The following is a 20,554-nucleotide window of genomic DNA, read 5'->3' as shown; positions in this document are numbered from 1 at the left end:
CGACTCACGTGAGACTCATGCTTTCCCCTCGCGCCCGGGTGGTTTCTGAGCAGTAGTTGCCACGTTTGCTTAAAAATACTGTGAGCCAGACGCACACAGCTGGCAGTCACCCAGCCTGGCAGCGGTGTTTCCCACCAAAGATTCTGCTTTTAAGGTCTGACATTGAAATCAAGTGAATGGTGCTTGCAGGGAGATCTGAATATAATGCTTTTGTCCATCTTCTACAAAAATTTTTGTGTTTGATTTCAGAAGACTGATCTATAGATCAGAAAGACTATACATTCTTTAGGGTACTGCATATGAAGAGGCTGTTTGGGTATGGATTTATCCATTTAAGATATAGTTACATGAAACCATTCTGTTATAAGGCTATCAGTGTCCAGCTCTTGCAGGCTTTGCAACTCCCAGTTTAATAGAAGTTGAGAGCAAACCACATAATCATGAACTTTGTGGATTAACACAGCTATGATGGCATCCCTGGACAGAAACTAGAATACAATATTGCAATAGAAAAATACAAGCCACAAAGGAAAAAAAAATAAGCTCATTTGCATGTATTAGGTGTCAATTAAGGAAAAATCCGAGTTGGGGTTTATAACAACAACAAGAATGGAGGTCCCAGCACTAGCCAGGGAGGAGGGCTGCTCGCCAGCTGACGACTGATTGCCAATTCACAGCCAAACAGCCCCACCAGTTACAGCCCTGTCACCCCTCCTGGCTCTCCCAGTATTTTGCAAGCAGATGTGAGCAAGCGCTGCTCTGGCTGTGAGCAGAGTGGATGCACAGTGTAGTAGAAGCTGCAGGCGCTACGTCCTGCCGAGTCTCACCAAGCACGTGAAGCCTCATTCAGCACGCCAACGGGTCCTGCGCTGGCCTGCAGAAGTCCCACAGCAAAGTGGGAATCAAATGCTCAGCGCCCTGCTGGGCAGCACTTCTTCTGACTCTGAAGATTACCCAGTCCAGACACTCTGGTCGATATAAAAAAAAAAGTAGAATGGAATAGACTAGTTCAGTTGGAAGGGATCTACAACGATCATCTAGTCCAGCTGTCTGACCACTTCAGGGCTGACCAAGTTCAAGCATGTTATTAAGGGCATTGTCCAAATGCCTCGAACATTGACAGGCTTGGGGCATCAACCACCTCTCTAGGAAGCCTGTTCCAGTGTTTGACCACCCTCTCAGTAAAGAAATGCTTCCTAAAAGATCTTCATCCTTTTGAAGGACGTACGTAAATCACCTGCTGGGGACCAGACTGGTCCCTAGAGCAATTCCTCAGGAGCATCGGTCACAGGTTACAGTAGGAAACCAAATCTGCCTAGATAACTTGGTCTGTTCTGTAAGAGCAGCTCCACTTCTGGAGCACACTTTTAGATGGACACCTCTCTCTGTGCCCATTAAGATGGTAACAGAAGTGGAATAAATATTTACTGACTAGAGTTTATTACAAGCTTAAAAAAAAAAAACCCACTGGATTTTTCAACCTGCAGAACTAAAAGCCCTTGTGAAAACAGGGAAGCGAAGCCTTTCTGCTTATCTTGGTTTAGAGAAAGTCACGCTGATTTCCTGCAAATTACTCCAGCAGATTGAAAAATAGATAACAATAAGGCTAACAACAAAATAGAGACTAAAACAAAACCCCAGGTTCAGACAACTCCATCTGCAAGATCTACAGTAAAATTCCCACGTTCATTACCGAAAATGGGAACGATACAGCCAGAGATTTGGACGGTCAGGTGCTGGACTTGCCCGCTACGTCCTTGTCGCTGGGCGACATCTGGTCATCTGGCAAGGAAATACCAGGGATCATTTAGTTTTAATTGTGACTGACGGGACGGCGAGGGCTCGACATGCTGCTGCAAAGGAGAGCGAAGGTCCCCCATGGAGTTTGATGCCGGGAAACTTCAAACTGCAAAGATCCTTTTCCGAAGGAAAAGTGAATAATCTGCTATCGCAAAGGGGGTTGGGGGTGGGGGAAGAATAACAAATCAGGAGGGAAAAATGTACTGAAATATTTACACAGCTGGTTTGTCAGGACAGTGCTTTTAAGATCGACTGTTTTTCAGCCATGCAGTTAAAAAAAAATAGTCTTAATCCATAAGCAGCATTTCCACTGCTGTGACAGAAATCAGCTTGGTAAAACCACTGCATGGGCTATACGTGACTTTCCTTTGCTAGTCCCATTTCAAACCCAGGTGCTTCTTCAGAAGGACATGACGCTATCATCGATCTAATGTTTGTAGATGCTTTCTTGAAAGAACATGTTTACAGGTTGCTTCAAAATATTTTTGCACATCCTCCCCAAGAAACCAACCAAATTTCAAAAAAATTATTCCTTTTAAAAATATCAGTAGGATTTGCTGAATGTGAAGGTACTAAAATAACTCAAAATTACCAAGTTATTCAAATGCAAGATAACACTGAAAATGCAAAGAGCTAAAGTAATAAACTCACATCTGATTTTACTTTTCTTCCCTACAAATTAATGTCAGCACAATCACTGCCTTAGGGACATGGAAATACAACACCGCTATGGCATTTTCACCAGTGCCTGGACACAGCGAATGCACACCCACTTCGTTTCAAAGGAGAGCCCTTTGGATCCACAACAGCATTCTTGCACTTCTCTCACGCATTTTTTAAATTGCCATCAGGAAATATAATAAAACTGAAACAATTAAGCTCCAGAGAGAAGCCTGGCTCGGTGTTGCCTTCTGAAGGTGGCTTTTAGCTGAAACATTTTTTCCTACTTTTATTCCTCAACCAGTGGGAGCCAGAGAAGAGCAGGACACCGGAGGTCCAGCCTTGGCCAAGGGACCAGCGGAGCCTGCCATGCTTAGCCTAGAAAAACAAAGACAGATGGGACAGATTGCCATCTACAAACACAACAAAAGGGAGATACGCCCAGTTTTGTTTTCAAAAAAGCTGTTTAAACTATAGGACAGTGCTGGCATAAGAATAATAAACTGGCTGTGAATAAACTGATGTTAGAAATTAGGAGTTTTGTGACTGACAGAAGATCCGGAATAGTTTTTGGACAGATGAGTACAGACAAAAAAAGTGGTTTTAAGACAGAGATTCACCAATTTAAAACTAGGATTAAACAAACGTGATTACTTGCTGGGAAGTGTTCTCAGGAGAGCGATCATCCCTGTGCTGTTTCCACTTTCCTGGGGCATCTCTGAATGATACAGAGGGAGTTGAATCAAGAAGTTCCCTGTAGGGATTCTGTTGAAACAAACTTGATAGTCCACAGTCACCAGAGCTGAGCTGCATCAGCAGCTATAAACCCCGACTCCTCTTGGTAATTATACTTCACATGTGTTACTGTTTCAGCACAGGAACTGGCTGTCTGATCAATGATGGCTTTTGCTGGATATCTTATTTAAATGTTAGTCGACATCAGCTATTCGAGCAGCTCTCCAAACCTACTTCCATCAGACCACTGAAAGCAACCGGAATACATCAACACATAGCTACTGCACCAGGAGGAGGATGCTGACGGCATGTCTTCACAGCATGAGACGGGTAAGGCAGGAGCTGTATGGGAGAGATACTACCCAACGTATATTTTCCCACTATAGAGATATCTCTCTATAGGGGCTTCTTGTTCTCTCTCCTACAGATTAAGCCAAACAGGGCTTTTTGTACCTACAGCCCTTTCCATTTAGTGCGTGCGCCCATGAAGAGTTTCTTAAAGGTCAGTGCTCTTTCTGCATTATAATTTAATGTCAGAGATGCATATCAAACCAGAAGACTAGCCACCATTTGAAAGCGGTGCTTACAATAATACATGACTGATTTTTCCAAGATACTACAGTTGCACGTCTTGAAAACAAACCACAAGAAGCAAATGAAGTGCAACACAGAAGGATTGCTCAGGCATTCCATATTATAGGACTCATCACTAAAATAGATTTGTCATTTTATAAAATATTGTATTTTAAACAAACTTGCTAAAGATAAAAACAGCAATCTGTTCCGATTTCTTTATCGTATTTCATTACTTCACTGGTTTGGGGTAATAGTATGGAAATACTCTTCTTTTAAAGCAAATTTTCTTCTCCCCAGGCCTCTTAGCATGCTTGCAGGCTTGGATCACAAACACAATATAAATCAGTTGAAAAAAGTCACAGACATTTTAAAATAACATGAAACATTAATGTATTTGTTTTTTTAAACACGCGTTATCATTTGGAGCTGAAGTACCTGACAGTAGCAATTTAAACAATGTAAAAGGAACAGATATTTTTATTTTATGCATGTCCACTAACTCATTAGTGTAAGATGAATAGATTTTTACTGTATGGTGTAATGGGATCGTTTGTTAGTTTTTTGAATCCTGTTGAAAAGTTTATCGAAGCAGCTATGGAAAGTTCAAGTTCTTGTAAATGGAAGGAACAGTACTCAAAAGTTTAAGATAATGTATCAGTGCTTTAATAAGCCTTCCCCCTAAAATGTTGATTAGAACAGGCGATTATTTCTTTCACACTTTAAAACTTTCACATTGCTACGTAAATGTTGATACAGTGCCAAGAGCAGAATAGAAAGTCATTTTTGCTTTATTCATTTGAAAATATCAAATTTAGCTTCCACAGACCAAACCCACCAAGTAAAACAATTGTCTAAGTTGTCCTAAATTCAGCTTAAAATCAGTATGCTACTTGAGAGGAAGAAAACTCTGGTTTCAAGCTTGACACGTTTGCCTGTGTTTCCTTGTCATACATAGGGGACAAGTCATCACCATCATCCTCTCACAGCCACAGGCTTTACTCCAGCAAATACTTTAATTAAGCCAGCAAGAGCAAACATATGCTGGGAAAACTGGGACTTTATTGAAAAATTTGCAGAACTGAATCTACCTCAAGTTGGAAGTTTTCGGTGGGGAAGGACAGCATTTGTGGGCAAGGATTACTGATTAAGTAACTTCATGGTCTCAGAAAAAGCATTAAAGTTAAGTAGAAAATGAAATATTTGCCTTCTGGACACATACAAGTTTTAAACACGCTAATATCCAGCTGAAAGTAAAGAACTGTCCACAGATAGAGTTCAGTGGTACAAGTCAACTCCTACAATTGGGATGGTTATATCAATATATAGACTTTCTTTTGCCCCAGGCTGAGGTGGGGAGGAGACAAGGGATAGGATCTTTTGGATCTTCTTGTGTTGTTTCAACAATGTTAACATTAGGGATTTTGCTGCTACTAAACCTGATAAAGCCCATTTTCACTGAAACTGGGTAACAGCTCTGTGAGCGGCTCAGCTGAGGGCCGGAGGGAAGAGGAGCTGCTGGCCCAACCACCGCCACAGCCACCCACAATGGGAGATGGAGAAAACCCCTCCTCTACAACAACGCACGTGGGCAAAAACCAGCGAGGAGATCAGACTCTTGTAGAAGTCTTGAGAAGACCTTGTAGAAGTCAGGAGAGCTACGCTGATTTACACCAGCACAGGATCCGGACCTTATCTGGAGAGAAGCGCTAATCTTCACAACTTGCCCACAGTTATTTTTACGTTGTGCAAAATGGAGAAGAAAGGATGGAAAACAAAATAATCTCCTAAGGACAAAACGCAGCTGGAAGAACATGCACGATACCGATGCTAATGCATGGAAACATCTGGCCAAGATGGGAAGGGAACACATTGAAACCTGACAACAGCTCTGTCCTATGGAAATACCACGGCTCTCGTCATTCAGGCAGTCAGGCTTGAAATCCTGACATCAACATCAGAGGGGGGAAAAATGACTCCACTACTTCTGCTTTCCATTGAAATAAAACAGTTTGCAACAAAAAGCAAGCGCATGCATTTGTTTTCCTCAGTGTGTTTCCAATCATGGCAGTGTGTTTAAGTAGTCAGGCTGCATCCAAGCCTTAAAGCTCAACAGCGCAGAGAGGGCAGATGACATCCTGATGCCAAAAGAGGCTGTGTAAATCATCTCCAAATGACAGTGTCATACACGGAGAGCTGCTTAATTTGGAATGTGCCAAACGGTGCTTTTCCTCATCTGGCATCATCTATACATCAGCCAACAATTCCTTCGGTGATTGTAATTCTTGCCATAGACAAATGTACAACAGATGCTAAAAAAAAAAAAAAAAAGTATCTCCGTAGAGGTAGCACAGCAGCCACTCCTCAAGTTAAAAGCAAAACTTGCAAGCGGCCACAAGCCCCTCTCAGTCATCTGGCTACCAACCTTCAGCATCGCCCAGCAGTGACTGGGCAAGGGGGCGAGGAAGGATGAGTAAGCGACTGAGAATTCAGACCCTGTACCGCTCAAAGCTCCTGTTTCTGATTAGGGGTTTCCAGAATGACACATTTTAGAAGTGTACAAACGCTAGTCAATTCTCCTGTCTGTTTTTTTCCAAGTGACACAGGACTGTTGCCTGCCCACACTCTCTTATCAGGTGATAAGCAGCAGTACCAACAGGGTTAAATAAAAAAGCTATATGCTTTATGCTACTGTATTATCATTATGCTTTAACACAGTGGTAAAGCAACCCTCTTCTTTTAAGTGAGCAGCATCTATCCCAATGCATCTATATGATCTCAGTCTGAACAGACCTTGGTACATCATCATCTTAGGCCAGTTCACGCATTTTGCCAGAGCTATAGAAGTGACTCTGTGCTTTGCAGCCTCTGCACCTTGTAATAGGGAGATCAGCACTGAGAAACCAGTCTGCTTATTTCCGTATTTACACATATCCATGTGCTCAGTCCTTTGAGGACATGCGCATCTTCATTTAAACTATCTCTGTATCCCATAACCATGCAGGAAACCTCCTCCACATGCAAAAAAAACCCCACAGGGAACAGTAATTTTGACGGACGGTAGTTCTATATTTATCAATTTTCTTGTTTTCTGCAGAGAAATTATACAATCATGTTGTCAACCAGGAAGAGGACTTTCCTGTCTCTCACACATGCAATTTCATTTATTTGATAGAGACATGAGAAGCTGAGAAGTTTTCCAGAGCAAGGTGTGAGGTACAGACACTGGCAAGGGAAACCAGTGTCCAAACCCACCAGCCCCGCACAGCAATCACCTAGACGGTTGGAGTCCGGGGCCAAGCCTGTACCTCTTCCAGGCACAGCTCTGCTGGACACTGACATCAGGGAAGACCAAGCACGCCTGCAGCAGCAATGATGGCAGAGGGAGAGTGATGGCAGAAGACGTCAGGCTGCACAGGGAGAATGGACATCGTTACTGTCCCTGAATCCTACCCAGCACATTCAACCCAGAGACCTTCAGGTGCCAGACTGAACGTCTGATCTCAAAGGAGCCAGAAGAGCTCCGATATAGCCGATTGCCTCAGGGACCGCGTAAGTGGCAAGCTGCATTTCAAGAAAATAATTTTGTGAACAGTTTTGAAAATAGAAATTAATGTCAACAGATTTGCAGATCAAAAGAAGAATTACCTAATCCAGTATGCTCTGTGTCAATAGACAGTTGTGAGAAGCTGTAAGAGCCGTATGGGTACAAGACACAGACTTGCATGACGTGCTCAGGAGTTAGTCACCTGTTGAGTTTCAGAGGGAACTTCTCTACAGCTGTTTCAAGATCTTCAGGAGTGCCCTACAGAATGTCTTGCTCCTCAGCCACAATGTACCACGTGGTTTCAGGTCTTCCAAAAGGCCAAGACTTGCTGTTATGGTTGATATTTTTCAGCACGTCAAAGCTTGAACTGAGATTCACTGCCCACTCAGAAGCCTGCTATCTTTGGCATCCCCCAAAATTGAAGAAACATCAGAGTTTGGCTATTTTTGCTGCTGGCTTTCCAATCTAACATTAACAGCCAGTGTCCACAAAATACATCCTGAAGCTCTTACTCAATCCCATGGAAAGTTTGCTGGAAGAAGGAACGAGTAAAGGTTACAACATTTTTGTCTTAGTAGTATTATTATTGTTAGGGAACACACAACAGCTGTACATCCAAACTTGATATTTTTTTACAAGCCAAAGAGCAATCACACTTTTCTAAACCTTGGTATGTCTTTAGCTTGCTGTGCAAAAGTTCCAGGGGGCATGAGTCAGCTTACAAACCCATAAAAATCTAATTACGGCTAATGATCATCCTTTTGTTTACACTGTATGTAAAATGCTAACTGCTTCTGATACTCACTGCAGGAGCAAGATTTACCAATCTTGAAATGATTTCTATCACACCAACATGACATAAAATGGCCCATTTAGGATAGAACAGAACCCACAGCACACACAAAAGGTTTTGCCTTATTTGCCAAAAAACTTGATTTCTCTCATACGGCTACTCTCGTGAAACACTGCATGCTCTAGAGTTGTTCTTAAATTTAGAAAGAAGTTCAAAAACCACATAGTACAACTAAGTTCCAGTTTAAAGAAAGCAATGTGCGGCAGATCCTCTCACAGACTGCGTGGCAACCAACCAACTTCAGGCCACACAGGGAACTGATTTTTTGATCTTACACAGACCTGAGCAGGACTGCAATAGTCTCTGGACAGACTCAGGCGGAGGATAGAAAGCAAATGTTTAGGTAATCAGGGTTGCAGCAATCCCGCTGCTCTTTGAAGGAAAGGGCCAGAGAAGTGACCCTACTTCTCTGGATCACTGCTGGTGGTCGGAAGGACCACTGCTGATGGACCCCGTGGAGCAGGTCCCATCAATGCACTGCAACAGGGGAAGGAGAAGACAGTCAATTTTCCCTCTCGCATGAGCTCATTGCTGCTCTTTGATGTGTTTCAGTGGCTGCCCCCAGAGAGCTGCAAGACACTTAACCAAAAATCACATCAGGATCTGTTTGCCCCATAAAGAAAGTATTTGCTGGTCCAAATTGGGCTGCAGGGAAGCACAAAACACCAAATAAGGAGGCTACTGGCAAAGGGGTTTATATTCCTCCCCTCTCCAGGAACCCATAGGATTTTTTTTTTTTTTTTTTTTTTAAAAAACTAATTCCAAACCTGCTTGCACAGGTCTTGAAGGAAAACCCATCCTCCTGCAAGTATGGTCTAGCTTGAATCTGAACGACTCGGAGAGTCTGCCAACATGACGGTTCTTGGAAAGCTGCACAAGTGCAGTCCAAAGTGAGATTTCTAAGAGGAATTCCATCAGATTTACGTACTGCTCACAAAACAAGCCCAGCAGCTGGCAAACGCAGGAAACTTTCAAGGCTAGCCCAATTCCTCCCATCCCATTCTTTCTCCCCAGTGACAGTTTATCTCAAGTTGCTTTTTCACACTTCCTAAGTACAGGTACCACGGGAAAAGCGGGTGTGGGTGCTTTCCATACAGCTGCCCAAACCAGTGCAAAATAAGCTCATGCACTTGTACAGCACTGCTCATGCTCGCAAGCCATGCCATGGCATCCCAGCTATTGAAATCACAGCATCAGCAAGCATCTAAGCGGGGGCAGAAAGGACAAAGACAATTTATCCCCGCAAAAATGTTAGTCTAAAATAAGCATCCTCAACAAGCGATCCTGTTGTCTGTACAGTCATAAATAACAGTTGTGCTAAGTCAAGCCCTTAAACAACAGGCCTGATTTTATTGCTCCTAACACCCATGGTTTTCTCAGTAAGAACTGGTTCCATTTTCTTCACTGCTAGGCTGGGAATTCAAATAGCTGCTGCTGTGTGAATGATAATAAAACAGGGAATATCTTCTGTAGCAACAGTGGCTGGACTGTCCCCAGCCCAGAAAGCATAAGGCAAAGTTGGTGAAAGATGCAGGGTGAAATACCGATGTCTAGTCTTTGATGCAAGCCAGGGGTCTGTGATATTGGTACATCCAAGGGGAGACTCCCCCCAGACCCCTTCCCAGCTGCCCTCCAGGACCATCACAGAAGCTGACAGAGAAACAGCTACCCACTCTCTGCCCTTCCGTCTCTCCTCCCAGTCTGCTGTTCCCAACCACACATGCCTACGCACAGACACCAGGGAAAGCAACGAGCTAAGAAACAAATGCAAGCTTTAATTACAAATAGGGAATAAAATATTCCAATGAGATGTGACAATAGAATAAACAAACCTAACATTATCTCTGCATGAAAGAATAAATACTTGCAAGGTATTACCAGGGGCTGCAAAAACTCAAGTAAGAATAAGATCCTGAAAAGCAGTATTTCTCTTCCCAAAATATTTTTATAACGAGGAAAAAAAACCCCAAACAACAAAGATGACCCTATGAGTATTAAACTTTTGGCACTGCACCATGAATTTCTAAGCCACGGATTTCTCTAAAGGGTTTCTTAGTGCATCTTAGCAATTCATAGAGGAAGTGACCCTCTGGCACGAACACCCAGTTGTCTGGGCTTTGAAGTTGCGGAGGCTTCTTAAAAATGTCTGTGTGACACTTACTCTGATGGCCTGCCTCTGAACACCAGCTTTTGACCTTTCATCCCTAGAAAGGCTTTCTGACTCCCAACCCTGTCTTACAAGAGACTATTTTCTGTGCATTCACAGCAATATTCCAATTTCTAAGGCTTCAGAAGGGGAAGGGAAGCACTAATCCATCAGCCTTTTATCACTCTTCCAGTGTTACATGTTGATTGTGGTTGATATCCAGTTATCTTTAAAATGAAAATAGGCTGTGTAGGTCAGACACTAAATATCTGAATACCCTGATGGGAATAAATCACTGTAGAATTATGTTTTCCTTTGAGTTTTCAACTGCCAGTTTTGAAGAATCTTTTGGTCCAAAAAGAAAATATGTTTGTAAGGTTCAAATGACACCATAAAAGACAAACTGCCTTTACAAGATGTTGTATTTAACCTAATTACTAACCCTTGCTTGTTTCTTTACTTTGGGACCAGCAGCAAAGTTTAACAGTTCCAATTGTTTCTACATAAAAGCAAATGAGGAATTTGGTCTTGTAACTACACTAACATCCAGTTACTACCCAAGTAACCCAAAACCTTCATCATTATCCAAGGTAACAACCCTAATAAGAGTAGGCTCATGAGCAAACTGGTGCTGCTTGCAAAATACCAGGAGACACACAGGGGGAAAAAAGAGCTTCCACAATGTTAGTAGTATTCGAACCTCTGCTAAGCACCTAGCAGAAGAAAAATAAAAGCCTCCCTTCCAAGAAGTGACTAAAATAGTACATGATTCAATAAGTAGAATGGTAGGTCGTGTAATGCGAGATTTAACATGCTCTCCCTCTTTTGCCAAACTGTCACGATTACTTGAAGACTCATTTCCAGCAGAGGTTGTCTTGCCCTAGGTTAGGATTAAGAACAGATTGTGAATTATGTCTACTTTAGTGTATTCTGTTTTAGGCTTTATGGCACAGGTCGCTCAAAAGCAGGGACAACTCACTGGCAAAATTAGTAGGTAATTGCAATTATGAGTGAGTGGTGAATTTAAGTGCTAATTACCATTTGCAACACAAGTTAGGATCTTCACACGCCTTTGTGGAACTGGAAGCCTCACAATGGAGCGTTTATGTGATTTTTTTCACCCTCAGACAGCAATAGATTCACAGAGAGATATTATAATCCACACTGATGCTCATGATCACACAGTGAGACCCAAACCCAGCTCTTCAAATTCCCAGCTCTGTGCCCCAGCTGCGGGAGCTTGCCGTTGCCCCCAGCCCACCACACTGCCAGGCACTCCCCAAATCCATTTCCAAAGGAATGGAAGGTTGGCTAATCGCTGTTAAAAGGAAACAGAGGAAATTTCCCACTGGTCATGTCAATGAGAGACATCATGCCTGCAAAGCCTGTTGGAGCACACACATGTGTGGGAATGACCTGCCTGGCTTCCCAGCCAGACCATAAATGAACTTCTGTCCCAAGTCAAGAGAGTTCAGAAGCAGCAAGTTACTGGCAGCAAACCCTTATTATCAGGGGATCCAGCGCAGTCCTTTCTTCTCAGAAACTCCTATTGCTTCCTACTACTGAGTTTAAAGAGGAAAAACTTTCCAAGCCCAAGGAAATGGCACATTAGAGTGAAGAATCCTATAAAAGAACAATAATTTGGAGTTTGTAACATCTCTGCTCGCTTTAAAAAGAGCACTGAAGTGATCGGAAGAGTCAGCTAGAAAGTAAACCGAAGAGATAATTTTATTTGCTGTCAGTACAGTACTTCCACATTGCGATAAACTTCTGCCATGCAGACGGGAAGTCGCTCCCTTTCTCATAGTGATCAATATTTTAAAAATCCTTACGAGCATCCCTTGGGTATTTTCCTTTTAGAGGTTGCTCTTTGGTGTTTAGCACAGAGTCAAGAAGTTGCACGAGCTGTGCTGCCCAGAACCCCGCAGCCTCAGTGCACCACTGTTGGAGGTCCAGTTTCACCCATCTGATTTTTCAAGTCTCTAGATGCTTTTCAAAGCTTGGGTCTCATTTCACACACTGTGCTGCTCAGCTGCCTGCACTTAGCAGCCATCACACTTTTAATAACCTGGGGTTAGGGAAGGTGTGTGTGTATTTTAGTAGTAATGATGATTTGCACCAACAGGAACTGTTCGCAAAAATCAAAGATTAACAATTTTGGGGGTTTTTAACCAGTAACACCTTCCCTCTTCCCTCTAACACAAGTTTTGGTTGTTCTTCGTTAAGTAGTATCATCTTCCTCTTCAGTATTTAACATTAAGTAATATGATGTATGGGTTTAAATCTCATTACAAAGCAAAAACCATTCCACGTTTCTCCCAGACACCATTAAAGCTTTTCAGTGGGACTAGGCACACCACGGTGGAGCACACAGATATTTGAAACACGGGAAAGAAGAAAACACAACAGCCCAGGGTTTTATGGCGGAGGCTTAAATATGGAATTTATTAATGTGTTTGTGTAGCAGAAGCAATACCCCAGTGTCATTTTCAAAGAAGGCAGATTTCAGTTCTTGGAAAGGGTGTATTAAGAGCAGTATTAAAACTCGGTTTTGAAAACAAGCTATTTTTTCTTTTTAGAGTTCAAGCTACAGCTAAGGGGAGCCGCTAAGCTTTATTTCCCTCACTAGCAAAACTACAGTGGCTCAAAGCAGAGTGAAAATCCCCCCCACAGTACTCGTGAGCTGCAGGGCTATGGATTTACTGCTTCGGAGAGCTAATTCCTACAGCTGCTTCCCAACACTCCGGCTCCTCATTTCCGCTACACCAAAAACACCTGGCTGAGAAAGGACAACCCTGGGAGACCTACTTGTAGATGTCAGTCTGGATTTACTCTGCTCAGCCTGAGAGGAAGGAGCTCAGCATTTCACATTAAAGAGAGAAACATACTGCTGAAGCTCTGATTTTGCTCTGATCAAAATCCAAACCAAAACTTTTTTGCTTTAATCTGCAAGAGGGGAAAATAATTTTTATTTTTCCTTTTGGAACATGCCTACAAATCTTTGTATCTGACCAGGAATTGGTGTTGAGACCCACATGAAAGGTCTTACCAGGTCAATATGAATAGCCACTAATCCCCCCCCTTGGGGCGCACCCAACACAACAAGGTGCAGCAGGGAGCACACAGCTTACATCAAGCCCTTTCCTCCCTCCTCCTTTCCGAAACAACACTACATCTCTAGGACATGGCTCCCGTGCTTCAAATGGCCAACTTTTTACACCACCATCCCCAACCGTGGAGCAAACATCCCAATGAAAACAGCAAGTTCATGAAAACCGAGGAAAATTCCCAGCCTGGAGTCCCCACGCTGTCGTGTCCCATCCCTCCCCCAGCACCGCCTTCTCTTGCGGGATAAATGACTCCGTGTTTGTATTAGGCAAGATTAACTTATTTAGATTTGGCTGCACAGCTGTCATAAATCAAAATGAAAGAAAAATATCTTAAGCATAATCTCTGTTTATCTAACTGTTTCTGCCCATGTCTCTAATTTCTTCTTAGCTCCACGCTGGAGCCCTCATAGGGTTTCCCCATCGGCTGTGGCCAGTCCGTCTGCCAGCCGCGGCCCCATCCGACCGCGCTGCCCACAGAGGGAATACCGCAACCCACGACTGACTTTATTGAAGGGGTCTGAGTGAGCACGCTTGTCATCAGCCTCCTCGGACATCTGAAGAGTCATTGCGGCTGCCTTTCATTGCACGTTAGCACATCAGTGCTAATGTGAATCTGCCCCGGCGTACCAGACGATAACACACAATGGTTCTTGTATGCACCCAGTGTGTTTTATCAAACGACCCAACCTAATCCTCATGAAAACATTGGCTGACGAAGTATATTGGCGTCTACAAGATTTTTGTGGGCTGTTAAGCTGTTTTGTTCTGCATAGCTGTGCTTCCCATAGCACACCAGCAGTGCCAGCGCTGGCTCTCCAAGGCGGCGTGGGCAGACAGAGCAGTTATTATATGCTTCGCAAGGGCTCGTGTCGAGCCTTGGAGCTCAGGGCATGCTGTGTGGGGGCCTCCCAATGTGAAAACAGGATGGAGAGGTGCTCCCCCGTCTTTTGCAAGTATGCCACAACAATCTTTAATTTATCTGGAAAAACCACTCAATATGGGCTTAATGTTTTATCCGAATGTTGCAAGTCTCATGGTGAGACTCTCCCAACACTTTGGTGCCAGCATAGTGCCAAACCCAAATCTAGAACCAGTAATAAACCCCTTGCTAAAGCGCGTTGTAAAAGATCCCTACAAAACCCACAAATACCTGCTGTGATTCACATTCTCACACCAAGTGCAACAGTGAATCTCAGAGATACATATGGGTTACTTGCACCTCCAAGACAATTTTAACATTCCCTGGAGTAGAGCTTCTGGATCCCAAATTCACCGAAACTATATTACACTGTTGTAATATTTAGCATGGACGTAATTATATTCCTACATCAACTGCTCTAGTCAAAATCCAGAGTTTCTTCAGAGGGGAAAAAAGCTCAAATTCTGCTGGTTCCCTCATCCCAATCATTTACAGCACACTTTGATTCTTTAGTGTAACAACATTTTGGATTCAAAGGCAGAGAAAAGCTCTAAACAAGCTGTCCAGTCCATCACAGACCTGTTCTGCATCTCTTGAGTCATAAAACTGTCATCCAGAAGTGGGTGGGAAAGAAGAAATTTACTTTTTTTAATACAAAATTTACTTTAGGTGATTTCAGGTAAATTATGGCCAGCACTTTCAGGCTGAACCCAAGCCAACCTAGAGCTGTAATTGTTGGGCTTCTGGGCCTGGACGAAATGCTAACAAATAACACCATTTCCAACTTGCTAGAGGTAAAATGCCCGACTTCTCTGCCTTGGCTTTGCCACTTATCTAGAACCAGCAGGGCTCAGGATGAAGCAATTTCTCTCTCTATAAAGACACTTCGTCCAAAGGTCCTTCCCCTGCTTTTGGGGAGGCCATGTATTGGAGTCAGACCAGAGCCATGAATGACCGCCACGCATTTCAGTAATTATCCTGAGGCTGTGAAGTAATTTCTGCACTTTATAGATAGGAGACAAATTGACAATTTGTCAAGCTTCGCTGACACTGTGCTTGAGATGGAAACCAAATCCATGTGCTCTCAGCTCCTGTAGTCCACAGCCCCTTACCACAGCACCCTTCCTTTCTCTGTTGGGCAGCGCAGCTCTGCCAGCATTTGTACTTATGTTTCTTACTGACCAACAGTAGGACACTAGCAGCAAGAGAAACCCACAGGTTACTCCTGTGCATGAAACAGCAAGAGCAGGAGAGATGTGGAGAGCCCACGAAAACCGAGATCAGAGCTGGACCGTTCATTGAAGAAGGAAAGAGTTCACCATCTCCTTTTCCATCCCAAGCTGCACAAATCCCACTTGAAGAAAATTACATCCATCCTGCAGGCTTCTCCCCTAAGGTAAGAGGTGTATAGTTGTCAATTAACTGTGCTTTGAAATCTTTGTTTTTCGACAAAGGAGTCTGGTTTTCCACACTGTGTGTGCAAGCAGGCACAATAAGAACCAGACCCATCCTGGGTGGTATGGAGACAGTAAGCTCATCAGGAACCGCGTACTCTACCATATGAGACATCGTTTTATTTGATGCCAAAGAGGAAAAGGGAGTGGGAGGAAGGAGGATATGTAGCGCGTTTTCTCCCTCCTCTTTCTGCCCAGGCACGATCAATTTTTGTAAACTCACAGTGGAGCCTGTTTCCACCCAAAGGGCACTCATGCAGCTCTGAGACATATGTTCTAAGTCTCAACAAAACATCATCAGAAACCATTTACAGCAAATGCAACTGCCTGTTCTCCTGAGATTTCTATTAGGAACATTATTGAAGGGGTTAAAAGTGATCAGTAGGGATCTTATAAGATGCTCTACAGCACGTATTTAAAAAAGAAATCTATAAAGATATGTACAAAACTAATATTATAAAGTTATGTTCACATTGAAGAACTAAATCACCAGAGCCAAAAAGTAGTGAGCAATTTTGTTCTCAGCATACTTTTACTGTAACATGTTTTATGACCGTTTGACTGACATCAAATTCAATAACACATCATTAATAGGATTTTTGTTCAGTTTCTACTCAGATGTTTTTCCTGTTTCAAATCTCTCCTTGTAAGTCTCAAATTAGATTTTATACAAGGGGATTTATCAACGTTTAAAAAGAAATATGAACAGAGCTGATGTTTGAATTGATACACTGTAGAAGTGCACCAAGATGTGTTTTTATCACCAACAGGATGCAAGTTAACGCATCGTAGCCCTACGCTACGGTTATTGCCGGGTAAGGCCAGTGCCATCATTCCTAGCAACTTCTTCAAAGGGAGGAAGAAATCAGAGAAGCAGTACCTCCACAAGGAAAATGTGAATAAAGAGATCTATATATTTGACAAAAGGTTGCAGTGTAATGAGGCTGCAAACAAGGAGGAAAGTTCTCATTTTTGCTGTGCTCCCACCAGGAACCAGGGTGGCAATGGGTCACTCTTCAGTTCTTATGCAACCACATTACCACCTTCATACAGAGAAGAAAAAAAAAAAAAAAAAAGATGATGAAGTGGCTAAAAGAAACCTGAAGAGAGCCTTGTAGTGAATTGACCAAGCAGAGGTAGCGTAAACACAAAGAGGACAGCCGTGATCTAGTGCATGCTGCTACCTGACCCCTAGGAAAATGGAAAAGATAAAGTTTAGGTTGGCAGCCAGGAGAAACATCCCATCAGGAAGATGTATGAGCTCACGGCATAAGCTCCCACGAGGAGAAAGTAGAAAAGCAGTTTCTTGCTACTTTTAAAAGTCACCTAAACAGCTTTGTGGGAGGGCACAATCCTGCACAGAAGTCAGAAGCGAGGCAGGATTATGGGGGGGTCAAGGAGATTTATCTTGTTTCAGCTTTCCTATACCCCACCAGCAGGTTTGCCAATGCCGTGGGCAGGACCAAGACCCAACTTTCTGAAACCTCTCAAGCTGAGACATCCCCCACCAGGTAACGTGGGCAGCTTGCCCTGCTGCCTCCCCTGTGCAGCCCAGCACCATGCAGGGATGCTGGATGGAGCCTGTCCCTACACGGGGACTGCGAGAGGAGCGGCAGGGAAGGCACAGAATTAAGGAACAGCAATAGGCACTATGCATTTTACCTCCAGGTGATTGGTAGGGGGCCAGCACATGTTGGAAACAGCTATATTTTTTTACTATTCAACAGGGATCTAAGTATGTGTTAATGAGCGCCTGGCCCCGAGCCCACTGCCAGGGAGGAGCTGTCGATCAGTACGGCCAACTCTCCCAGCGGTGTTGCGAGCCATAGGAGAAGCCAGGCACTAGGGAAAAGCCATGTTTATAATTCCAGAGGAAAAAAACCCAAAACTTTCGGACAAGGGAAAAAAAAAAAACCAAAAAACAAACCCTATGCTGAGCATCCCAAAAGTTACAATTTGATGAGACTAAGGAACCCCAGCCAATGAAGCCCCTTCCCTCAGACTTTCATTGGCAAATTAGTGCAGATGTATAAAACGTGCTGGTTTTGAGTCAGGATGAGGGTTGGTGGCACAGTGGCAGGGAAGGGTGCCTGGGAGTGGGCACCCCATCAAAGTCAAGGCTGCAGCTCAAGCTGGAGCACACACCAATTACCCTGGCACACACCAAACCATCACTGTCTCACCCGAGACCAGTACCATTTCCAAGTCAGCCCCGTGAGACTGGAGAACACATGATTTCTGAGCGCTAACAGAACACAATGATGACATGGACATGCCATTGACTAAGTATCAGAAATACCCACCAAATCACACCAGCATCAGGAAGGCAATGGGGAATGACACCTGGACCACATCTGACCTCTGCTAGTTTTTGCACTTGGAGCCTGTCCCACCAGTCACTCCAGCATGAAACAACAATGGGGCAGCAGGAGCCCCACGAGGAGATGATCAGCCACCCCAGCACCAAGCACTGAGGTGCTTGTGAGTGCTAAGGAGGGTGGCTTGGCCATAACTCATCTCCACCACATAAACACCACAAGTGAGAAGAGCCAGGGGAGGAAAACCCTAATAAAACATTAAGACCTCAGTGTTACATTAGCGTAGGTGTGACTGCAAAAGGACTATGCGGACATTGAGGGAGAAGAGACTTCAACACCTCAGCCCCACAACTCATCTCTGTGGTCCCCTCCCCTCAGCAAACCTCCCCCAACCCAAACCCATCCTAACTGCAAACAAATGAAAAACAAACTTGGACTCTCAAATGACTAATTTTAGTTTTGGATTTGTTCCTCTTTATTCCCTCCCCTAAAAAGAAAAAAAAAGGAATAAGGCTGTAAGGTATAATGAAAGCAGCATGTGAATGCAATAAACCAACTGCAGAGCAACCTAAACACCCATGTGTAGCTGACCTGAATTATGTAAGGTTGGGGGAGATTCACGGCACAGCTCAGCTCCAGCTTTGCCACGCAGCAGCACCCACAGCCTACACCAGAGATGGGCACGTAGCTGCACCCACAAGACCCCAAACTGCCAGGTGCTACAGAAAAGCATAACACTAATGCTTGCATTTTTTTTTCCCTTGCTACCTCTCACTCCATTTCTGGACTTTGCTTTTGAGATGTGCTTCCCATGCCTGACGGCACCCTTTGGTGAGCCAAGAGCCCCAGTCCAGCTGGGGGGCACATACACAGCGTTCCTTGGCAAAACTCCTTTTCCCCGTAAGATCTGGCAGAGACCAGACACCTCTGCTTGCCGTGTCACACTAAAGCAAAGGTATTGGTATGTCTTGGGTCTTTGGGTCATTTTGCAGAGCCACAGCAAGAAAGCCGGCAGCATCATGGCACAGCCTCCTGCTCCGTGAGTGGGAGAGGCTCAACTAGACAGCAGCGTGTCTGCCCTTTCAGGCAACGTGGGAGCATTTCCAAAAGGAAAACCACAAAAAGAGTGCCTCAACACAGGATACCCCCGTGCTAACAATAAGCTTTTAGCAATTAAAAAAAGTAAGCAGCTCCCAAACTGCCCATGCAAGAGTCAGCTCTGCATTCAGCTGGTACTTCTGAGATAAACTTGCTTTAGGTATGGCAGTTAAAGAACAGTTCATCCCTTGGCTCTTTGGGTTTCACAGTCCAGGCAATATTTCACATACCATGTGAAACATGAACACAGTGTGCTTTAAGAAGATCAAATTTAGTAATTATAAACGCAGTACTCCAGCAACATTGCGATTCAGCTGGATTCGTGTCTCTGCATTTCCAAACAATATGGGAATTATTGGCTTATTAAGGTGAAGGACATCTGTGTATTTTAATAAAGTTAATACAGCTCTAGCAATGACTACCAGGACCACAACCTAGAAAGGCTTGTGATCATTTTATAACTAAAATAAGCCATCGATTCACCACATGGCCCAGGGCAGATTGCTGTGGGCTTCCCTGGGCCTTTGTCAACCCAGCTAGGCAAAAGCAAGCTGAAAACCAGATGCTACTTCTCAGCTGATCTCTCCTGGGTAAATCAAGTACAAGAATCTCAGTCACATCAGCCCAGCTGAGCGCCACTCCAGCACTGAGCACTTACATCCACGAGCAGGACTGGACAAAGAGTCCACCTCAACAAGCCCTCTCTCACCTACAGCTCTACCTTTCAAATGCATCCCCTTGCCCTTTTTTCACAGCAGCAGGTTTAAGGTTTTCAGATGGTTTTCGGGTTTTTGTCTAGAAAAAGAGCAGCTGGCCTCATACAGCCTTGGTTACTCCATGCAGCAAGAGGGCTGCCGCAATTACCCGAGCGTGCAACACGAGAAGCAGTTCCTTGGGTGGCAGTGCCAATGGTACCCGACCAGGACCTGGCCCAGACTCAGAAGAGCCATTTCCACATGTTATTTTCAGTAACCGAGTCAGTTCCCAGCCTGTTTCACTGCACAGAGCAGCAGACGCTACTTATGCTAGCATTGCTGCTGTAAGAAGCATTTGGTCGGACGACTGCTTGAAATAACTCCCTACTTCAGTAGGGTAACCAAGAGCAGACCTTGGCTCCCACTTCTTCCAGCTCCTTTGTAGCTCCGGATCCTAAAATAGAGCTAGGGATATGTTTCAAAGTTCTGAGGTTTTCGTTGTCGTTGTCTTTTAAACTCCAGTCTCAGAGTCTATTTGCAAAACCACAGACCAAATACAAGCCATTCCACAGTCATGATACTTTGTGGTAAGATTAAAAAAAAGTTTGGAAGGACCTCTTGGTAAACTACGCACATAATATTTCAA

At 43.9% G+C, this 20,554-nt stretch overlaps 1 long non-coding RNA gene across 1 annotated transcript in view; it reads right to left on the bottom strand.

Moving 5' to 3' along the window:
• Nucleotides 1-6,841: 6,841 nt before the first annotated feature.
• Nucleotides 6,842-20,554, bottom strand: part of LOC127021931 (uncharacterized) — a 78,827-nt gene continuing 65,114 nt past the window's right edge. The window contains exons 2-3 of the long non-coding RNA XR_007767275.1: nucleotides 7,417-7,847; nucleotides 6,842-7,178 (exon numbers count right to left, since the gene is read on the bottom strand). This is a non-coding gene — a long non-coding RNA (uncharacterized LOC127021931). The remainder of the gene's footprint in view (nucleotides 7,179-7,416; nucleotides 7,848-20,554) is intronic.

Source organism: Gymnogyps californianus, chromosome 14, assembly GCF_018139145.2.
Source record: "Gymnogyps californianus isolate 813 chromosome 14, ASM1813914v2, whole genome shotgun sequence".
Lineage (NCBI taxonomy): Eukaryota > Metazoa > Chordata > Aves > Accipitriformes > Cathartidae > Gymnogyps > Gymnogyps californianus.
Note: the sequence above shows the minus strand (reverse complement) of the source record. Positions and strands in the feature narration are given on the sequence as shown.